The sequence below is a fragment of the Saccopteryx leptura genome, chromosome 2 (genome assembly GCF_036850995.1).
Source record: "Saccopteryx leptura isolate mSacLep1 chromosome 2, mSacLep1_pri_phased_curated, whole genome shotgun sequence".
Lineage (NCBI taxonomy): Eukaryota > Metazoa > Chordata > Mammalia > Chiroptera > Emballonuridae > Saccopteryx > Saccopteryx leptura.
The window spans coordinates 271129409-271149005 of NC_089504.1; the positions used below are offsets into that span (position 1 = coordinate 271129409).

At 45.7% G+C, this 19597-nt stretch overlaps 2 long non-coding RNA genes across 3 annotated transcripts in view; one reads left to right on the forward strand and one right to left on the reverse strand.

The window, feature by feature from the left end:
• Nucleotides 1-14257: 14257 nt before the first annotated feature.
• LOC136390807 (uncharacterized) lies at nucleotides 14258-16987 on the reverse strand. 2 transcript variants are annotated; one of them, XR_010748768.1, is made up of 3 exons: nucleotides 16623-16987; nucleotides 16027-16108; nucleotides 14258-14541 (listed from the first exon to the last, which is right to left on the reverse strand). It is a non-coding gene; the product is annotated as an uncharacterized lncRNA (long non-coding RNA). The 2 variants fall into 2 exon arrangements; XR_010748769.1 differs by having other exon boundaries at nucleotides 15839-16108.
• LOC136390808 (uncharacterized) overlaps nucleotides 15940-19597 on the forward strand; it is a 34145-nt gene continuing 30487 nt past the window's right edge. The window contains exon 1 of the long non-coding RNA XR_010748770.1: nucleotides 15940-16070. This is a non-coding gene — a long non-coding RNA (uncharacterized lncRNA). The remainder of the gene's footprint in view (nucleotides 16071-19597) is intronic.

The following is a 19597-nucleotide window of genomic DNA, read 5'->3' on the forward strand; positions in this document are numbered from 1 at the left end:
GTAATTCTGCTCTTGAAACCTTGCCCCGTGTGACTTTTTTTTTCTTGTTTGTTCGCCCAGTCATGAGAGAACAGCCCCCCAGTTCTGTGGGGCATGGACCGGGGAGGTCACCCGCAGCTACCACGGCATCTCCAGCAAGAACACGCTGTATCCTGGGACTGAAGTCATAGAACTGGTCCCTGCCCTCGGGGAACGCCTCGTGTCCTTCGGCGGCCATCAGCTCTCCAACTGAGATGTAGCTCGGTGCACATTAAATGACCCACCAGAGCCGTGCCCCATGGAACCCTGGGAAGCTTCCATTATCACAAACAGGAAGCAAAAGTCATAGCAGAGCAGGATTTCAAAAGCAAGGTTTCTTCAGCATCTTGGGAAAAACCACTTGCCTCCCCATCCTCTCCCCATGGTTTCACCTCTTATCTCTCTGCTCAACTGCTTACTTTCCCAAATTCTTTTTTGGACTTTAGTCTCCAAACTTAAATCAGGCTTTATTCGGGGGGAGGGGAGGCAGAAGTGAAAGATTTAACCAATTTATTTGAGTTTGAGTTTCTTCATCTCCCCATGAAATGGCCTATTGTTTGAAACAGTCTGAAATCTTGTAGCTCGGTTGTCTGTCCTCACCTCAAATTTGGCACATTTGAAATCAGCCCTTCATCCTCATCTCCAAAATCAGCTCAGCTCTCTCATTTCCATGAAACAGTACCACCATTTATCCAGTAGTTCAGGTTAATCTTTGACTCACACCTACTGGCTTTATAGTCACCAACAGATTTGGCTGATTCTGGGTTCATCTGAAATGTTTCTGTACTGGCCCCTCATCACTGTCACTCCCATACAGTTCACGCTTTATCATTTCCTCATGCCTGGACCTCAGTAACACCCCTCCAGGCCTCCCCACTTCACTCCATGCTGCCCCACGTGTCGAAATGAACCCACCCAGAGCCCAGATTTCATCACTCCCTTTTCTGCGCAGAAGCCTCATGGTTGCCAGAGTGCAAAGTCCAGCCAGGCACCGCACTTTTCTGCAGATTGGCTGCCCACTTCCTTAGGCAATCTCCCCACTCCCCAAAAGACACCCACTGCTCCTTCCTGTCAGTGCTGCCCTCTGCTTGGTGGGACAGAGATGTCCACTCATAGGAAGGGAGAGGGGGACGGAAGGAGGAAGTAAGCGCTCAGGTCCATCTCCACAAATCATTCTAGTCCTTTCCATTAGCACCCTGCTCTGAATTGTTCCACCATCCGTGTCTACAACACTCATGAAAAAACGAACAGCAAAACCAAAACTTTTTATTGTGAGAATTTCTAAACATGCAGAAAAAACTCTCATGAACCCATTTACCAGCTTCAGTAGCCATCAAATTTGTCATATTTTATTTCATCTGCCCTCCCTTCACTTTTGTTTTTTTTTGGGGGGGGGGGGCTGGACCATTTTAAAGCAAAGTTCAGACAGTATGCCAATTTATTCCCAAATACCTCAGCATGCATCTCAAAAAAGAACATTTTGTTACATAGCAACAATGCCATCATCATGCCTAATAAAATTGATAATAATTCCTTCCTATCATCCATTTCTCAGTCTATATTCAAGTTTCCCACACTGTCTAAAACAATCATTTTTAGGGTTGAGTATGTTGTACTTAGGATCCAAACAAGGTCACCCTTATTTACCATATTTGATTATACCTGTGAAGTCTCTTTTAACTCCTTTTAAACTAGAATAGTCCTTTTTTCACTTTTCCCCAAGCCATGGACTAAATAAACAAAATCAGGTTAACTGCTCTGTAGAATGCCCCACATTCTGAATTTGGCTGATTACGTCCTTATGGCATCATTTATAGACCCCTCGTTTCAGCCCTTACACCTTGCCTTTTTCTGTCTTTGACCTAACTTTTGTATATGTATGTACAAACTTCCAAAAAGTGTGTGTGTGCACGTGCGTATGTGTGTTTGGCTCCAGTGTTATTAAGAATTTTTCACATATCAGATCCTCAACAAATACTTAAAGAGACTTTCTTAAGCTCTACTGTCTGCAGAATTAGGAGAGATAGCTCAGACTTTCTCTTGAGCCCCAGGCTTCTTCCTCAGGGGATGCTCCTGGGCCATCTTCCCCATCTCTGTGCATAACTACTTGCCCTGCTCCCAGTCCCCTTCCTTCCTAACCTTCCTCCAGCATGCTGTCTAGCTGTCCTTGTAAAACCACTATGATCAGACAGCCCCAGCAGCCTCCAAGTGTCCATACAGCAAAGGCCAAGCTCCTCAGCAGAGCATCCAGACCTTTCTATTTGCACTCTCACCTGTGAGCTTCCCCTTCCTTATCTGCACCTGCAGCCGCATTGCACACTTGAGATTTCCAGGGCCTTTGCATATGCTGTTTGCTCAGTTTAAAGTGGCTTTCCCCTCTTTTCATTTCCACACCTAACTCTCCAGTAAATAGCTTCTCTTTCTCTTTTTTTGAGACTCAGTGAAACTGTTGCCTCTACAACTTCCCCAGGTGGCATTAATGGCTTCCCCTTTGTTTTCTTTGTAATTTGCCTCATCACTCTTAGTGGCAAGGATTTATTTACCTGTCTCCCTCAAAAGACTGCGTCTCAAGAAGATCTGTGTTGCCCTGGCTGGTTTGTTCAGTGGAGAGAGCATCGGCCTGGCTTGTGGACATCCTGGGTTTGATCCCCAGTCAGGCACAAAAGAGAAGCAACCTTCTCTGCTTCTCTTCCTTACCCTCTCCCCCTCTTCTTTCTCTTGCCAGTGGCTCGATTGGTTCAAATGTAGGCCCTAGGCACTAAGGATAGCTCAGTTGATCCAAGCATTGGCCCCAAATAGGGGTTGCTGGGTGGATCCCGGTTGGGGTGCGTGCAGCAGTCTGTTTCTCCATCTCCCCTCCTTCACTTAAGAAGAAGAAGGAAGAGGAGGAGGAGGAAGAGGAGGAAAAAGAAGAAGATCTATGTCTTATTTATTTTTACCCCCATGACCCAGCTCATGACCCACTCAGTTAACTTTTTATTGTGAGAATTTCTAAACACGCAGAAAAAACTCTCATGAACCCACTCACCAGCTTCAGTAGCCATCAAATTTTTCATATTTTATTTCATCTGACCTCCCTTCACTTTTGTTTTGTTTTTTTGGGGGGGGGGCTGGACCATTTTAAAGCAAAGTTCAGACAGTATGCCAATTTATTCCCAAATACCTCAGCATGCATGTTGAACAAACAAATGAACGAATAAATGAATGAGCAAACTCCAAGACTCTTATCAGTGTGTTCCGTCTACTGTTCTTGGTCAAGAGCAGAGTCCCTGAGCCAGAAGAGTTCTAATCCAAGTTCCGCACTTGTACTAGCTTTGTGGCCACTCACTGTAAGCTAACCTTATTTACCCTCTCTGTGGCCTAGTCTCCTCATCTGTAAAATGAGGATATTGATAGTACCTACCTCACAGAATGGCCATAGACATTAAAAGAGATTAGTTTATATCAAGGGGCCAGTATGGTACCTGACACGTAGCAAGCACTCGGTAACTGTTCATTATTTTTTTAAATTAATTAATTTTAGTGAGGAGAAAGAGAGAGAAGAAGAAGAAAGAGAGAGAATGGGGGGAAGAACAGGAAACATTACTCCCATATATACCTTGACTGGGCAAGCCTGGGGTTTTGAACTGGCGACCTCAGCATTCTAGGTCGACACTTGATTCACTGTACCACCACAGGTCAGGCCCATTATTATTAGTTTAGAAAAGTCATTCAATATATTGTTTGATACTACTTATGGAAAATTACATCTGTGTGTGTGTGTTTGTGTGTGTGTAGAGGGAGACAGAGATACATGCAAGAATGTTTATGAAGGTGATGATGAGTGGTTTTTTACTAATACACGTATTTTCTTTATTGTTAGACTTTTATAATAAATATTGATTTTTATATACGCTTAGCCACATCAGCTCCCACAGTACACATACACACACTCAGACACAAACACAAACACTGCAACCCGTAATATGCATATACAACCCCCACAAACACACACGCAAAGCACACAAACATGCATACTCCCTGAGGAGGCAGGAACTCCGAGTGCAGAGGTGACCCCGCCTCAGGGACACTGAGAACGTGCCTGAGGGCAGCGCATGTAGAGACCTCAGGTCATCTCTGGCTGCCGGCCAGCAGAAAGGGGCAGGCACTCTGCCAGCTCTGGAACAAGGAAGTGACATTCTTATTCATCCAAGCTTTCAAGTAAACACCCAACCTGGGTGCATGGAGACAGGCTCCCTTAACGACAGGCAGGCCGGCCACGCAGGTGTCTCTCGGGGTGGAGGAGTGGGGGTGGGGAGCAGAGGAGCAGCCCACAGAGCACGGTTGGGAGGAAACCGCCTTCCTCGCCATGGTTTTCAGAACAGAAGGGACCTACCTACCTGCTGTCAGAAAATATTTCTTTCTATTCCCCTATGTTTAGAGAATGCAGGAGGAACTGGTTGGAGGGAGATACATTATACATTTTAATTGTTGTTTTTTAAAATATAGTTTAATTGGAAGTTTCTTTTTCTTCCACTGAAAAAGAAACCCGGTAGTGACTTTTGAACTGGTTTTGGTACTTAGGCCTCCATTTTGCTGGAGTTTAATATCAAACACATTATCATAATCAGCTTGTTCCATGTTGGAGTATTGTGACCCAGAAAAAGCAAGTGTCACGTGTCCTCTATAAATCAAAGCTGCCTTCCTGTTGGCGGGAGCAAATGATGCCAAATATGAGGGCAGACATGAGGAAAATCCCTGGAGCGGTGAACCATCCTGACCTTTGGAGAAGAATCTGGAAAGACTGGCAGCAAGTAGAACAGAGCCCTGTCCAAGGTTGAGGATACACACAGGGTGGGCCCTGGTGCCAGGCCCTGGGTTTATATTCACTTTAGAGTCAGCGTGGAGAGGTCACAGGGTCAATGAACACTTATGGGTGCCCAGCCTAGAGCAGGAAAGGATGGGAGAATTTCTACTTCTCTGAAAAGACATGATCCCTACCCTCAGAAAGTTTATGTTGCAGTTAGGTAGATGCGATGGGCACTTGTGAAACCATTGAGAAAAATCTCCAATCCTTCTGTCTTGGGCAGTGGAGACCTTAAGTGCTGAAAAAATTTACAGAAATGTGTAACTGACCAGGCCACCACAAAGGTTGTACCACATACAGTGTGTACAACCAGACTTCTTCCAGCACTTACATGGCACTGATGATCCCAACCATTACTGACCAAATGAGGAAGGAGCGTAACGTCCACAACCAAGATTTTCCTAGCTTGCAGCCCTGGTGAATCAGGACCTCAGCCCCTCCTTCCACTTCCCCAAAGTTTCCCAGTTTGTTCTTTCTTTCCTTTCTTTAGAGATAGCACAGAATCTAACATTTTAAAGTATACAATTCAGTGGTTTTAAGTATATTCACAAGGCTTTGCAACCATCACCCCTGTCTAATTCCAGAGCATTGTCATCACCCAAAAAGAAACCTGTGCCTGATTTGTGGTGGCGCAGTGGATAAAGCATCGACCTGGAATGCTGAGGTCACCGGTTCGAAACCCTGGGCTTGCCTGGTAAAGGCACATATAGGAGTTAACACTTCCTGTTCCTCCCCCTTCTCTCTCTCTCTTCTCTGTAAAAAAAAAAAAAAATCTAAAAAAAAAAGAAACCCTGTGCCATTAAGCAGTCACTCCCTGTCCCCCTCTCCCCCCGGCCCCTGTCACCCCCTAATCTACTTTCTGTCTCTGGATTTGCCAGCAGTGAACAGTTCGTGTAAAGGGAGTCATACAATACATGGCCTTTTGTGGCTGGCATCTCTTACTTAGCATGTTTGCAGGGTTCATTCATGTAGCAGATAGCAATACTTCATTCCTTTTCTCAGGTCTCTCTGGGCACCCCAGATGGTGGTTCCCGTGTGCTTAGGCACAAGTCTGTTCATGGACATCTGCTTCTGAGAAGCCACTTGAGAGAAGTGTCTCACAGCTGCTACCTCTCCTGCCTCCATCCCCTAAGGTGTCAAATGACTTATCCCCTAAGGTGTCAAATGAATCCTGGTTCCCATCAGTCCTTCCCTCCCTTCTCTGGAGCGCTATCCTGTGCAGACTTGGGGACATGGTCTTCCTCCCTACCTGAGTGCTGCTTGTCCCCTGGCCTTCAGTCTGTAACTACATCCCTCTCTGGCACCTGGAGGAAGGCCTGGTAGTCCGCTCTCTCACCACGCTCAGTCACTCTGACCCTGGAGACCAGGGTGGGAAGGAGCCCAAGACAAACCAAGCACATCCTAAGACAAGAATTTTTGAGGATGGATTCCCAGGAAAAACAAGTAGGGTTCTGAGAAGGTCGCATGGAGAATAAATATATGGAAGCCAAAAAGCGAGTGACAGCAAGTGAAGCCCCACGGAGGGTAACTGCAGCTCAGCCCATAGGGGAGCGACCGTGCACCTCCGGGTGGGCGTTTGTACCTGCACCTGCCAATCATCAGTTGAGGGTGTGTACAATCCAGGCAGTTCAGCTTGCAGGGAACCCAGGCAAAGGGCATCCTGAGCCAGACAGCAGCCGTTTGACTAGACATAAAGGTGCTGGCTGTCAACAGGGAACACACAGGCTCTCTTTCCCAAGGTCTCCTTTCCTCACAACCATCAGAAACTAGCAGTTTTCACATAGTGTGTTGCCGAGATCAGTATTTGTTGATAGGACATAGCAGATTGATTGCTCAATCAACTGATCAGTAGACAGACTTCACTGGAGCTGTAAAAGTAATGTTCTTTACAACCATTAAAGACTTGAAAAGGTGGAGGACATTATACACACCTGGCCGACCCTTCTGCACTGACTGTACGTACCTTGGCACGTGCAAAGGGAAATGAAGGCAGTACCTGCCAGACTGTTGATGTAAAGGCAGGAAACTTAGACACTCAGGAAAATTGACTTCATGAAGTTCCAGGTGACAAAGTTGGTGGTCAACATCTGATAAACCTGGGACCTGGGCTAATGTTGTACTTCCCAACCTGAAAGCTAGCAGCTGAGGGGACAAAGGACATTCCCTGCTGGGGCTGGGGGAGTCACTGGACCTCTTTATTTTCCCATTTCCTAGGCAGCTTTGCCCATGCCCCGAGGTTGATGTAAAGATTAAATCAATGGATATGAGAGGGCTTAGAGAAGCATAATGCGCTCACAAATATAGCTAATTATTTTTTAAATAGCTTTTAGCTTTTTTTAAAAAAAGAGGAATCCTGGCCAACTGAAGAAAAAAGTTTTAAAAAGTAAGGCTGAGAAAGTTCCCTGAGTGGTCTGGTTCTCAGTGAAAACTCACCCTGACCTCAGACCTGGCCTGTGGCAGCACATTCATGAACCCATCACCAGAACCCGTTTAAAGCTTATAGGTGACAGCAGGACTAATCAATAATAGTCCATGAGAGTTCCCAGAAGAAGTAAGATGTGAGGGGAGAAGGCAAGAGGGAAATATAAGAAAGAGTGAGGGGGAAAATGGAGGGATTGGAGCTACATGGGTGGGTGGGTAGGTGACAGATAAAAAAGTAAGGGGTGAAGGAGAGAGAGGAAATGGAGATGACCAAGCAGAGGGTGATGGGCACCCTTGGTGCTGCTCCTGCAGCATCCACGACCTGGACTTCCCAGCCCGGCTTCTATGATGGAGGTCACATTGGCCACCAACTTGTCACAGCCCTGCTTGCAACTCTTGGCTACCTTTCCAAATTATTTGAGGGGGGGAAACTGTGGGAGGGTCTCCAAGGCAATCTGACCTTGAGCCCCACAGATATCCCAGGGACCTTGGGCAGAAGGTGGCCAGGGGAGCCAGGAAGCGGAGGCCCTGATCCGGCCGCAAACAGAGGGCTCTCAGTGAGCGTGCCAGCCTGTAAATTGTCCTTTTGTTTTGCAGGCTTTACCGAACACGGTTTTATTTCATGTGACTGTGCTATTTCAGGAGGAGTAAATATTGCCGGCGGTCTGTTTAAAAAGGCCAATGACCTGAAATGTTTTTTTTCCCCTTTTCTTTTCCATTTGAATTATCTCCAAGAGACAGGCCTGCCCAAGCAACGTGCAGTTTTAATTTGTTGGCTTTTAGTTCTAACTTTCCCTTTTAGTCTCGTGATAGGCTGGACTGGCAAACAAAAGGGAGAAAAAGATACGGGGATAAAGGCACAAAGAGCTGACCTGGGCCCAAGGAAAGGGGGAAATGTCCAGGGTGCAACCCGGAAGAGGGCAGGGAGCCATAGCGCTCTGCTGCCTTCCCTGCTTCCGGAGCTGCTGTTTGACCTATAATTACAGCCTCTTTCCTCTGATTTCCTCTGTGAAAATAGCAACATTCAAACTAAGCATAGAGTAGAAAAAAGTACTACATAAAAGATCAGGAATTTATAAATACAGTTAAATTATAGGATTGTTACCCCCATGGTTTAGTTCTCTGAAGAGTGGGCTGGGAAAGGGGGAGTATGGTTCTGGAAACTTGTTTCAGGTCCTAAAATACCCACGTGTGCCCCCATGGGGGCCCAGCCAAGGAGAGATTCACTAGAGGATTTTTCCCCACCGGATGTCAATCATTGTAATAAAGGGAGTCCCTAGCCAGGCACAACCCACTCTCAGGATTTTTATTTTTGACTCTTTAAGGATTCTTACTTGCCCTTTAATTGTTCAGTCTCTTCTCTTCAAACTCATTACCTCTAAAAAGGGGTAGAAGATATCCCTGTCTCAGCAAATACCTTCTAGTCCTCTGGGACCTGCTTTTCCTCCTAGACAAGCAATGTGTTCATGCTGGGATTGTCATGTTCTTATATGGCCCAGCATACTGGCCCTCCCACGGGATATCTTGACTTGGGATGAGTGAGAAATCATCCAGAAAGTTCATCTCTGGTGATGGAGACTGTCAGGTGGCAATATGGGCACGGAAAGTGGAGTTAGCCTGTCGCAGTGAAAGAGAATGAAGCAACCATGAGTGAGAAACAGAGAGGAGAGGCAGAGACAAAGGCCTGGCACTGAAGTCCTTGGTTCTCATGGTTCCTGAGGCCTAGCTCCTGTCCCTGACCTTTGCTGTGTTTGGATTTCATGGAATTCAACCTTTCCTTGAATTCCGTGAGCTAATACATTTCTTCTTTTGCCTAAAGTAGTTCAAGTAGGGGTTCTGATGTGTGCAACCAAATGTCTTCACTAACACGATAGCGCGAATGCCAAGAATTCTGTAGGAAAGTTGACAAAGCAATATTATCTGTGCAGCTTCTCAAACTTGGTTTCACAAAGTGTTAAGAGCAATGTTTACAGAATGCTGACTTTGAATTACTGTCACTACTCTCCAGGAGGATAAGTGTTGGGAAGAAGAGTGAAAATATCCCAAGTAGCATTTAATGACCCAACTACTGAAGAAGAGAACGGAATCTGGGGGACAGACTCATGGCCTGGCCTCTGCCTTCATGTGGAATCCCATACGAGTTTTCCAGATGAGTGTGCAAGAATTACCTTCCCACCATCCACCCCAAGGTCTTAACTTTCACTGTTGGAGTTCCAGTAAGTTAAACCCAGCTTCCCATGTTTGCCTCTCAGTAGAGCTGAAGAATAGTGACCAACCATCGTCAACCTAACAGCCTTTCCCATGCTTAGAATTGCTACCTCCACACTAAATGATTCCAGTCCCCTCTGTGTGTCAGTGGGGCCAATGTAATGGCCTGGCATGATGGTGTAGAAATTGCCCTGCACTGGGAGTCCAAGGACCTGGATTCCAGCTGTTTTTTCCACCAAGCCCTTAGAAGACTAACTAAGCCTCTAGGTCCAGTGTCTGCATCTCTTAAATAAAGAACTGAGCTAGATGATCTCTAAAATCCCTCCCAGCTCTCATATGCCATTACTCAAAGGTATGTCATTGGCCTAGAATCATCTCCACGATGAAATCTGTTTGCTTTCCACCAAAAGCAGGAGGGACAAAGAGGAAAGAGAACAAGACATTCAGACATTTTTATCCCTCATATTTAAGGTGAGATGATTCTTCTTACAGAATTAACCTTTTGAGTAGTGAGCTTTTTGTTAACCCTTTGAGTGAGGACGTACATGCACATTTGTACTACTCAAAGGGTTAAGCTTATTTCTAACACACAATTAGCTTTGTAAAAGAACAAGTTTACTATATAAGAAATAAAAGCTTATTATAGAAAGTATAAATAAGCAAAAAGGAAGAACTTAATCTGTAGTCCTTCCTATCAAAGATAGCCTTGGCCCTGGCTGATTTGCTCAGTTGTAGAGCACCGGCCCAGCATATAGATGTCCCAGGTTTGATTCCAAGTCTGGGCACACAAAAGAAGTAACCATTTGCTTCTCTCCCCCTACCTCTCCTCCTTCTCTCCTTCTTCCACTACCGCAGCCAGTGGCTACATTGGTTTGGACATTGGTGTGGGCACTGAGGATAGCTTGGTTGGTTTGAGAGTCAGCCTCAGGCACTGAGGATAGCTCAGTTGATTCGAGCATCAGCCCCAGATGGGGCTTGCTGGGTGGATCCCAGTCTGGCATATGCAGGAGTCTACCTCACTATCTCCCCTTCTCTCAATAAAAAAAGAAAAAGATAGCCTTTATTAACATTTTCTTCTATTATTTATTTACTTATATATAACTTAATTTTTTTAGATTTTATTAATTCATTTTGAGAGAGAGAAGAGAGAGAGAGAGAGAGAAGGGGAAGAGGAGCATATATGCCTTGACCAGGCAAGTCCAGGGTTTCAAACTGGCAACCTCAGCATTTCAGGTCAATGCTTTATTCATTGCACCACCACAGGCCAGGCAACATTTTCCATGTATAAAAGAAATGTTTTTCTATACACATATATTTATTTTTTCTTATGAAAAGAGGATAAGAATATTCATATTGTTTTTCAAATTGATCCGGACACTTTGTAACATACTGAAAACATCTTTCTATGTTAATAAATATGCTTGCATAGCATCAATTTTAACAGCATCTAGTAACCTGTTGTTTGGGTGTATCTTAATTTATTTAACCACCCCTATGGATAGCTAGAAGGTTTTATTTTTCATTATCAGAAAAAACCTTAGAAATATACTTTGTACAAATATATGCACATATATATTTGTGTGTGTGTGTCCTTTTTAAGACTTCCGAGTGAGCGGCCAGGAGCAATTCAGCGTGATTAGGGACGCAGAGCAGCCACACCCCTTCTTTGCGGGTTCATGTGTCAGTCAGATTCGTTCAGGTGGCAGGGAGTTATTTGATTCCCCTGTACCACCTGGCTACTCACCCTCTGCTCACAACTGGATGGGCTTCCTCTCCTCCCCAAAGGCAGCCAGCTGGGGCTGGTCAAAAGCCTGTGAGGGGCCTGGCAGACCTCTGCCCTGAGAGGGACTGCTCTCCTAGGTGGTGACTAATGAGCTGAGCAGGTTCCCCCCCCCGGGGGTGTTGAGTGCATAGGAGCCCCCTCCATATGAGGGGCAGGCAGGATAAACTCCATGAACCCAAGTAACCAGTGGTTCTCCACAATTCCAGAGAGGAAAGAGCCCCTGTGTGATTCCCGGGACTCCCGCTCCCTGACCATGGCCATTTAACCGGGAGGGCGAAGGTGTGGTGTGTGCAGCTGGAGAGGCTGCGTTTGGATCCTGTCTCTGTAGCTCCCTACCTGCGTAATCTTAAACTAGTCCCTCAGCCTTTCTGTTCCTGAGTTTCCTCATGTGAAAATAAGGACAACAAGGCCTACTTCAAAAGGTTACTGTGGAAACTAATGAAATAATAGCTACAGGCTCTGGCTGGTTAGCTCAGTTGGTTAAAAGCCTTGTCAGAAACAACGAGGTTCCAGGTTCCATCCCCAGTCAGGGCACACACAGAAAGCAACCAATGAATACACGACTGAGTGGAATAACAAATGAATGCTTCCCTCCCCCTTCTCCTCTCCTTCCCTCTCTCTGTCTTTAAAAAAATATTAAGCCCTGGCTGGATAGCTCGCTGAGTTGGAGCATCGTCCAGGAGTGCAGGGGTTGCTGGATTCATTCCCCAGTCGGGCACATACAGGAGCAGCTCCATGTTCCCGTCTCTCTCTCTGCCTCTCTCTTAAAAAAAAATTTAATAATAATAATAGCCACAAAGGCCTCTAGAAAAGAGCCTAGTATACAGTGTATATGATTATTTTACCTCTGCTAGTGGGGTTTGCTCTACCTAGAATCTCAGGAATTTAGAGTCCTACAGGTCACTGATATCTGCAAGGACAAGCTGATGACTTCAGATATCCTGCTATTATTAGTTTCCTCTTTAAAGACTTCTGTTTCTTCCACCAGATTCATGACCTCCTCGAGGGCAAGGGCTACCTCAGGTTCCATTGTGCCCTCCACGGTGCCTTGCGCAGGCTGGGTGCCTAGTACATGATTGATTCCATGCACTGGAGCAAGAGTATTTTCCATGCAGCCCAGCACAGCCAGCTTGGACCGGCACAGTGGTCAGCTGGGCCAGCAGCCTGGCTCCCCCGCCCCCACCACAGCCTTTCGAGCGCTCTCCCTGGATGGCAGTGCACCAGCACCCCCCCTCCCCCTAGCAAGTGGAAGCTTAGCACAGTGTGCAGAGCGAGTTCTTGGGACTGGAGGTTTTTATAGTCCATTCAGTTTGCAGGCTTTGAAACACATTCCCACCAAAGCTAACACAAGGCCTCTTCTGGCATGTGCCTGAACTGACCGAACGTAGGGGGAATGATTTGTTTCGGGGACCCCTCCCTCCAGGAAGGCAGCACCCTGTGGTTTCCCCACTCTGGGGTGTCCCTGAGGCTAGAACCCTGGACAAATCATGTAAGGAAGGAAGTGAAAGTTGCTGGTCCTTCTCACCCCTCAGGCTCTGGCCCCAGCTGCCGACCTACCTGGGCCACCAAACCTGGACCTTAAATGCCCGATGCCTCAGTAGCTCCTGAGGCCAGCTTCATATTAGCTGCGGAGAGGCAGGGAGTTCCAGAGGCCCAGCAGCAAGTTTTATCCCAGGGGAATCAGGGGACAGGGATTCATATATTGTTTTATGTTTTTAGTATTTCTCTGTGCCAGGTATTTGCTGGGTGCATTGCATAATAATAATTATCACAATAATATTAATAGCTAACACATCGCACATACCACCTGCCAATTACTATTCCAAGCATTTTATACATATGAACTCATATAATCATGACCCCAAATCAAGGGAGTAGGTAATATCTCCATTTTACAGATGAGAAAACTGAGGCACAGAAGTTAAGTAATTTGCTAAGGTCCTACAGCTACTAAATGGCACATCTGGACATGCACCTTACCCCTACTCGAAGGCTTCTCGATGACCATTTAGGTATGGTCACATGTGCGTGTGCATGTTTAATTCTCACTCACTGTAACTCTGTAATAGCTTATAGGTTCATGTGAACCCATTTTATGGACAGGAGAACTGAAGCTCGGAGGTTAAATATGTTCAAATCACATAATGAACAGGTGGTGAATTTCATGCCAGGGCTGTCTGGCTCCCCGACACATTGACACAGAGAGGGGGCCGTGGAAAGGGACAGGAGAATGCTGAGCAGGCTTGGGGATGTGCTAATCCTGTCTGCTGGAGGCAGCATCAGGCACAGCAAAGGAGTCAGAGCCCGCATTCCTTGCTCCTCAGTTACTTACAAATCACACCAATTAGCCAGATTGCTGAGCCAATTTAAATCGCATGCCTTTTAAAAAGGTGAACCCAGCAGAGCTGAAAAACTGGCTCTAAATGCAGCCAAATCTCCAAATGGAAAAATATCAAAGCTGTCCTCACCCTCCCTGCTTACTTCCCAAGCCATCTAGTTTTTTTCCTTTTCTCTTCTCCCTGCTGAGTTGTTTTTATTCTGTTGTTGTTGTTGTTGTTTTGTTTTGTTTTTCAGCCCAGCTTCAAACTATTTTCAGCTCAAGACAGTTAAGATTCTTGAGTCACAAAACTGGAAGGAAAATTAGAGATGATCTAATGTCCCTTGTCAAGGCTACTTAAAGCAACAGTTATGTCTTATTGTATGTTGAAAGCTTTTCTCCCCTACTGAGAAAGAAGACTTGCCCACTGTTAATGGGGCTGAGAGACCGGCTAGTGGCAGAACTATTTTAGGCACTTAAAGAAAGATGGCTTTGCCTGCCAACACCCTTCCACCACCATCAGCAAAGTCCTCACTGGGGTAGGTCAGAGGGTCTGCTCCATCTTTCCCAAACCAGAAGGAGCTCTTGGAAGGTCACCAAGAATATAGAAATAAACAGGACTGTTAAGAAACTCACAGACACATAATAACACCAGCAGACTGTGTTAACATATACCTGTAAGGAGTTTTATGTGAGCACTCAAACCAGAAAATCAGTGCCTGCAGGTGTCCTGAAACCTCATCAAGGAGGAGACCCAGGGAAGGAACTGAGACCCAGGGCAACAGTAGGCCTGGGAGGCAGCCGGGTTGATGAGCCGAAGGCAGGCAGGCGATGCTGGTTTTGCAATCTGACTTTCCCCTTTCTAGCTGTGGGTCTATAACCAGTGACACATCTTGGCATTCGTAGGCTTAAATCTTCATTGTGCAGCAGATTGGGTGGTTCCACACACTAAAGAGAAATGAATGACTATAAAATTGAGTTATACTTTACACAGATTCTTCATCACCATCATCACCATCACCATCATCACTATCATCATCAACCAGTTCCTTTCAGATCAAGTTAGTGAGTTTGTCCAATGGGGTGGAGGCTTTTGCTGAACTTAGCATCTCTGGTCCCATCCCTGGTCCCATCCCCACTGGGACTAAGTTTCCAGCTGCAGCATTGCTGAGGCCCTAATTTCTTGGGGGGAGATTTGACTATGGCACCAACAGGCACTTCAGGACGCCAGCAATCTTATATTCAGACAGGTTTCTCAACAGACGCTAACGGCTAACAGTTAAATGGCTGCTGAATGTCAGGCACTTCGATGAGAGTTACATACACACACATTATCCAATGAATCAGGTACATTATATTCCCATTTTACAGATGAGGAAACTATAAGAGATTAAGGCACTTGCTCAGGTTCCCCCACTGAACTATGAACTCCATGGAAGGCAGGACCGCCTTCTTCAGACCGAGCATAGAGCTAAGGTCTGACCTGTGGTGGCACAGTGGATAAAGCGTTGACCTGGAATGCTGAGGTCGCGTGTTTGAAACCCCAGCTTTCCTGGTCAAGGTGCATACAAGATGCAGCTACTATGAGTTGATGCTTCCCGCTCCCACCGCTGCTGCCTTTCTCTATCCTCTCTTTAAAAAACAAAAAGAAAGAGAGAAAGACAGATGATATTTAAATGAAAAAAGAAAAAAGAATAGTGCTAAGGTGCAGGACAATGTTCAATAAAGACTTCCTGAATGAGCCCCGGTGGGGTAGCTTGATTGGTTAGAACATCGTCCTGAAGCACAGAGGTTGCCAGTTGAATCCCCAGCCAGTGCACATACAGAAATAAATCAATGTTCCTGTCTCTCTCTTCTTTCTGCTCTTGCTAAAAATCAATAAATAAGAATTAAAAAAGAATTCTTGAATGGATGAATGACAGGTAACATAGGGTGAAGCAAAGAGAACTATATTCTCCAGAAATATTTTTCAGGATAACTGAAAGAGCTGTAATAATCTATAACTCTTTTAACCTTCCCTTTCTCTATATATTTATCCTTTGATTGAGTGTTTCCAAAGGGAAGTGTCTTACTACTCTGAGGGCGTACAAGGCTGGTTGCTAATTTTGGAGCACTTGTGAATCCTGGGCCCGGAGTCATGAAAAGGCTGGTGAGTCATACTCCCCATACAGAGTACCCTACACACTGTCAGAATAAACCAGGAAAAGTCACCATCTCGTCTTCTGCTCCCATTGTCTCATTTTACCTTCTTGAAATGACAAAGGATGTTCTGCAGAGGGTGGGGTCAGAGTGACAGCAGACTTCTGGATACTCTTGCACTTTACCAACCTGCAAATTGCACAGGTTCTCCTGGAAACCTCACGTTCTGCTGGAAGAGTCCACCCTCCCCCCAGGATGTCAGTGTGAACCTGCAAGTGGCCACAGTTTCCTTACCATGGGCGATGTCGGCAGCAGCCTCACTAAGCCATGTCAGGCAGGTAAGTAACCTACCCTGTCACCAGGAGACCATTAGCCTCTTTAACAAAAGATAGAGAGAAAGGTTTAAAATACAGGCACCCCTCAGAGAAGAAGCAAACTGATTTAAAGCCACACAAAAGAGTGCTGGCTGGGTAGCTCAGTTGGTTGGAGCATTCACCCCATACACCAAGATTGCATATTCAATTCCCAGTCGGGGTGCATACAAGAGTCAACCAATGAATGCATAAATAAGTGAAACAACAAATTTTTTTTCTCTTCCTCTCCCCTTTTGTCTCTCTTTCAAATCAATAAATTAAAAAACAATTTTTTTAAGTCACACAAAAGAGCAAAAAGCTAATGGCAGACATGTCTGGGGCAGAAAGAAAGCAGAGTTTAGGGGATTAAAACAGAGGTGGAAGTGTGAGTTATTTAAGTGTCTATTCACTATATTGTGCACCTTAAACTAATATAATATTATATGTCAGCTGTAACTTAAAAATTACAAAAGAAAACAGCAGTGGAAGTGGCTGGGCACCTAGCACAATTACTGGGTACTTAAGAATACAACCTACCGACTCTCTTTCATGTGGTGGTTAACTCAGGCTCCTTTGCTTGTCTGCGGATATGGCTGCATCCTTCCTTGCTTCCCAGTCTCTCAGCTGGGAGAAAAGAGAAAACCCAAACGAGGTCACGTGTTACCTGTGAACAACACCGTGATCAAGTTCTGATAAGAGTAGTAAGGACGCTAAAGGTTAATTTGAGACTGTCATTCCCTCTTCAGATTTGGACATTCATAATTTCCGCCGTCCCCTTTATTCCAGAGAATGAGTGGGGAGGATTTTGGTTTCGATTGGATGAGCAGCCCCATGAATGTTCCAAACGCCAATTCCTCCACCAAAATGCCCCGTTGTTTCAATCCTCCTGACCAAGCTGGGTGGTGCAGGAATAAGAACGGAGAGAAAAGCAGTGACTTCAAAAATAGATCTGCCTTAGTAGTCTTTAAATAGCCCAGGATTATGATATGAGAGAGGGCCGCTTTGGGTCTCCAACCAGGCAAAATGGTCTCAGTGAACTTGACTAAAGGAATTTGGCTTTGCTAAGCAAGAATTTCTAAAAGGTAAGAGAGCTGCTAAACAAGAGAATTCCCTTTTCTGCAGCAGAATGGGTTCTTACTTGGCTGAGATGGTAACTGAAATTCAGCCCACCTTGACATGGAGAGACATTTAGAGTGTGGTCCCCGGACAAGCAGCGCTGACCTCACCAGAGAGCTTGTTGGAACTGCCCACTCTGACGCCCTCCCCTGCCAGCCTGCTGAGTAAGAATCTCCCCCACAAACACCCAGGTGAAACACATGTACCTAACAGACCAGGAAACGCTGGACTAAATGACCTTTTCACATTCCTCTTACTTGAGGATTTGATTGGTCACCTCCTCACAAGCCACTCATTTATATATTTTTTTTAAATGAGAGGAGGAGAGATAGACAGACTCCTGCATGTGCCCCGACCAGGATCCACCCAGCAACCCCTGGCTGGGGCTGATGCTTAAATCAACAGACTATCCTCAGTGCCTGGGGCTGACCGAGCCACTGGCTGTGAGAGGAGAAGAGAGAAGAGGGAGACGGAGGGGAAGAGTAGATGGTCACTTTTCATGTGTCCCCTGACCAGGGATCGAGCCCAGGACATCTGCACTCCAGGCTGATGCTCTATCCACAGAACCAACCAGCCAGGGCCAATCACTTATCTGTATTTGACATGTGTCTCCACAACCTCAAGGGGCTAGGCAGCTGCAGTCTCCCTGAACACACTGTGGCAAATCCTTGCAAGACCTTCCAGCTTGGGAGTCTGCTGTGTGTTCAGGGGGACTGTAGTTGCAATCCCCTTGACATATGTCCCTCTCAGGCCCATCAAGGACTCCTAGAGCAAGGAGCGAGGTGGGTAGTCCAGTGGTTTGTGTGGCTTCTGGCTCCCTGTTCAGTTCATTCTTCTGGGTCTATGGTAACAGACAGCCCAGCATCTCACCTGGTGAAGGATCATAAGGCAACTCATCTATTTTCCCTAGAAGGTCTTGTAAAAGTCATTATATAAATCATTGATAAACAACCAATGAGAAAGAGAACAGCAAAATCTCACGTGGAATGTGACGGAATCTCAAGATATGGCAACAACCTGCTGACAAGAGGGATCTATTCACACATGCGCGTGTGCGTGCGTGCACACACACATGGAACATGTCCGTTCAGTTGCTGATTATCAGCTACTGATCTGGTCTGTTTGGGTTGCTATAAAAAAATACTATAGACTGGGTGACTTAATAACAGACATTTATTTTCTTACAGTTCTGGAGGCTGGAAAGTCCAAGATCAAGGTACCAGCATATTCAGTTCTTGGAGAGGTCTCTTTTCCAGGCTTATAGGTAGCCACCTTCACACCACTCTCTGTCACTGTCTTGACGTGGTCTTTCCTGAGGGTTTGCATGTGGTGAGGGAGAGGGAGAAGGACGGGGGATGGGAGAACACTCCGGTACCTCTTTCTTCTTCTAATCCGTAATTTTCCCCCCTTCAATCATATGTTCTTGGCTAATACTAATGTTTTCTAAGTACACTAAGAGTATGTTAATTAGATAAATGGATATTTTTTAATTATGCATCTTCAAAACAACTGGTAGTACCGGATAAATGCAGTTCATTAATCTCTAGCCTCTCCACTTCACTGTTTCTGATGGGCTGTGGTCCAGTGGTCCATAGTAAGGAGAGCAGTTGAGGTCAGGGACTCTAGAGTTAGGATAATCTGGCTTCCAGTGTGAATCTAGGGCTTCCTACCTATGACCTTCCCAAACTTTGATTTCCCCATTTATAAAATGGAGGGAATTACAATACCTTCTATCATTATATATTATTATATAGTCATGTGAAGGGTAAATTAAATAAAACATGACACACCCTGCCACAGTTAGACACTGAATATACAGTGGCTATTACTGTTGCTGTAGTTGATATGATTGGTCATGATACTTAGGTCTTTCTGGTTCTTATGTGCTCTTCTACTCTTAGGCTGAGACTTCCAAGAAGCAGGAATTAAGTCTCCCTCAAGTAGACTCCCTCTCACCTTTCTAAGATTGTAAAGGGTACCTACTCCTATATCTCATGGAGCAGCCCACATAGGGCCCTGCCCTTTGTTGAACTACTGTGGCCACTTGCCTGACTACTGGCTGGAAGAACCCCTCCCAAGTCCTGAGCTCCCAGTAAGACTTGCAACACAAGTCAGGCCTTGATTGTTAGGAGGCCAGGAGTCCTCCTCCACCTCTCCAATTCTCATTGCCCAACCCTGAGGAGCATTGATCTTCATCCGTCCCTCTTTACGCCTGCTGATTCCCCTCATACAACTCTTCACCCCTGAGCATGTGTCATAATTGGCCTTCAAGGGTGTTCTTTCCTTCATTTTAGCTTTTGTTTCCTGGGGTCAGCCATCTGAGAAGACACCTTGGAGCATACCCTACACTTCGTGGATTGGTCACCTGTACTCTCCCAGAGTAGAAGCAGATATCA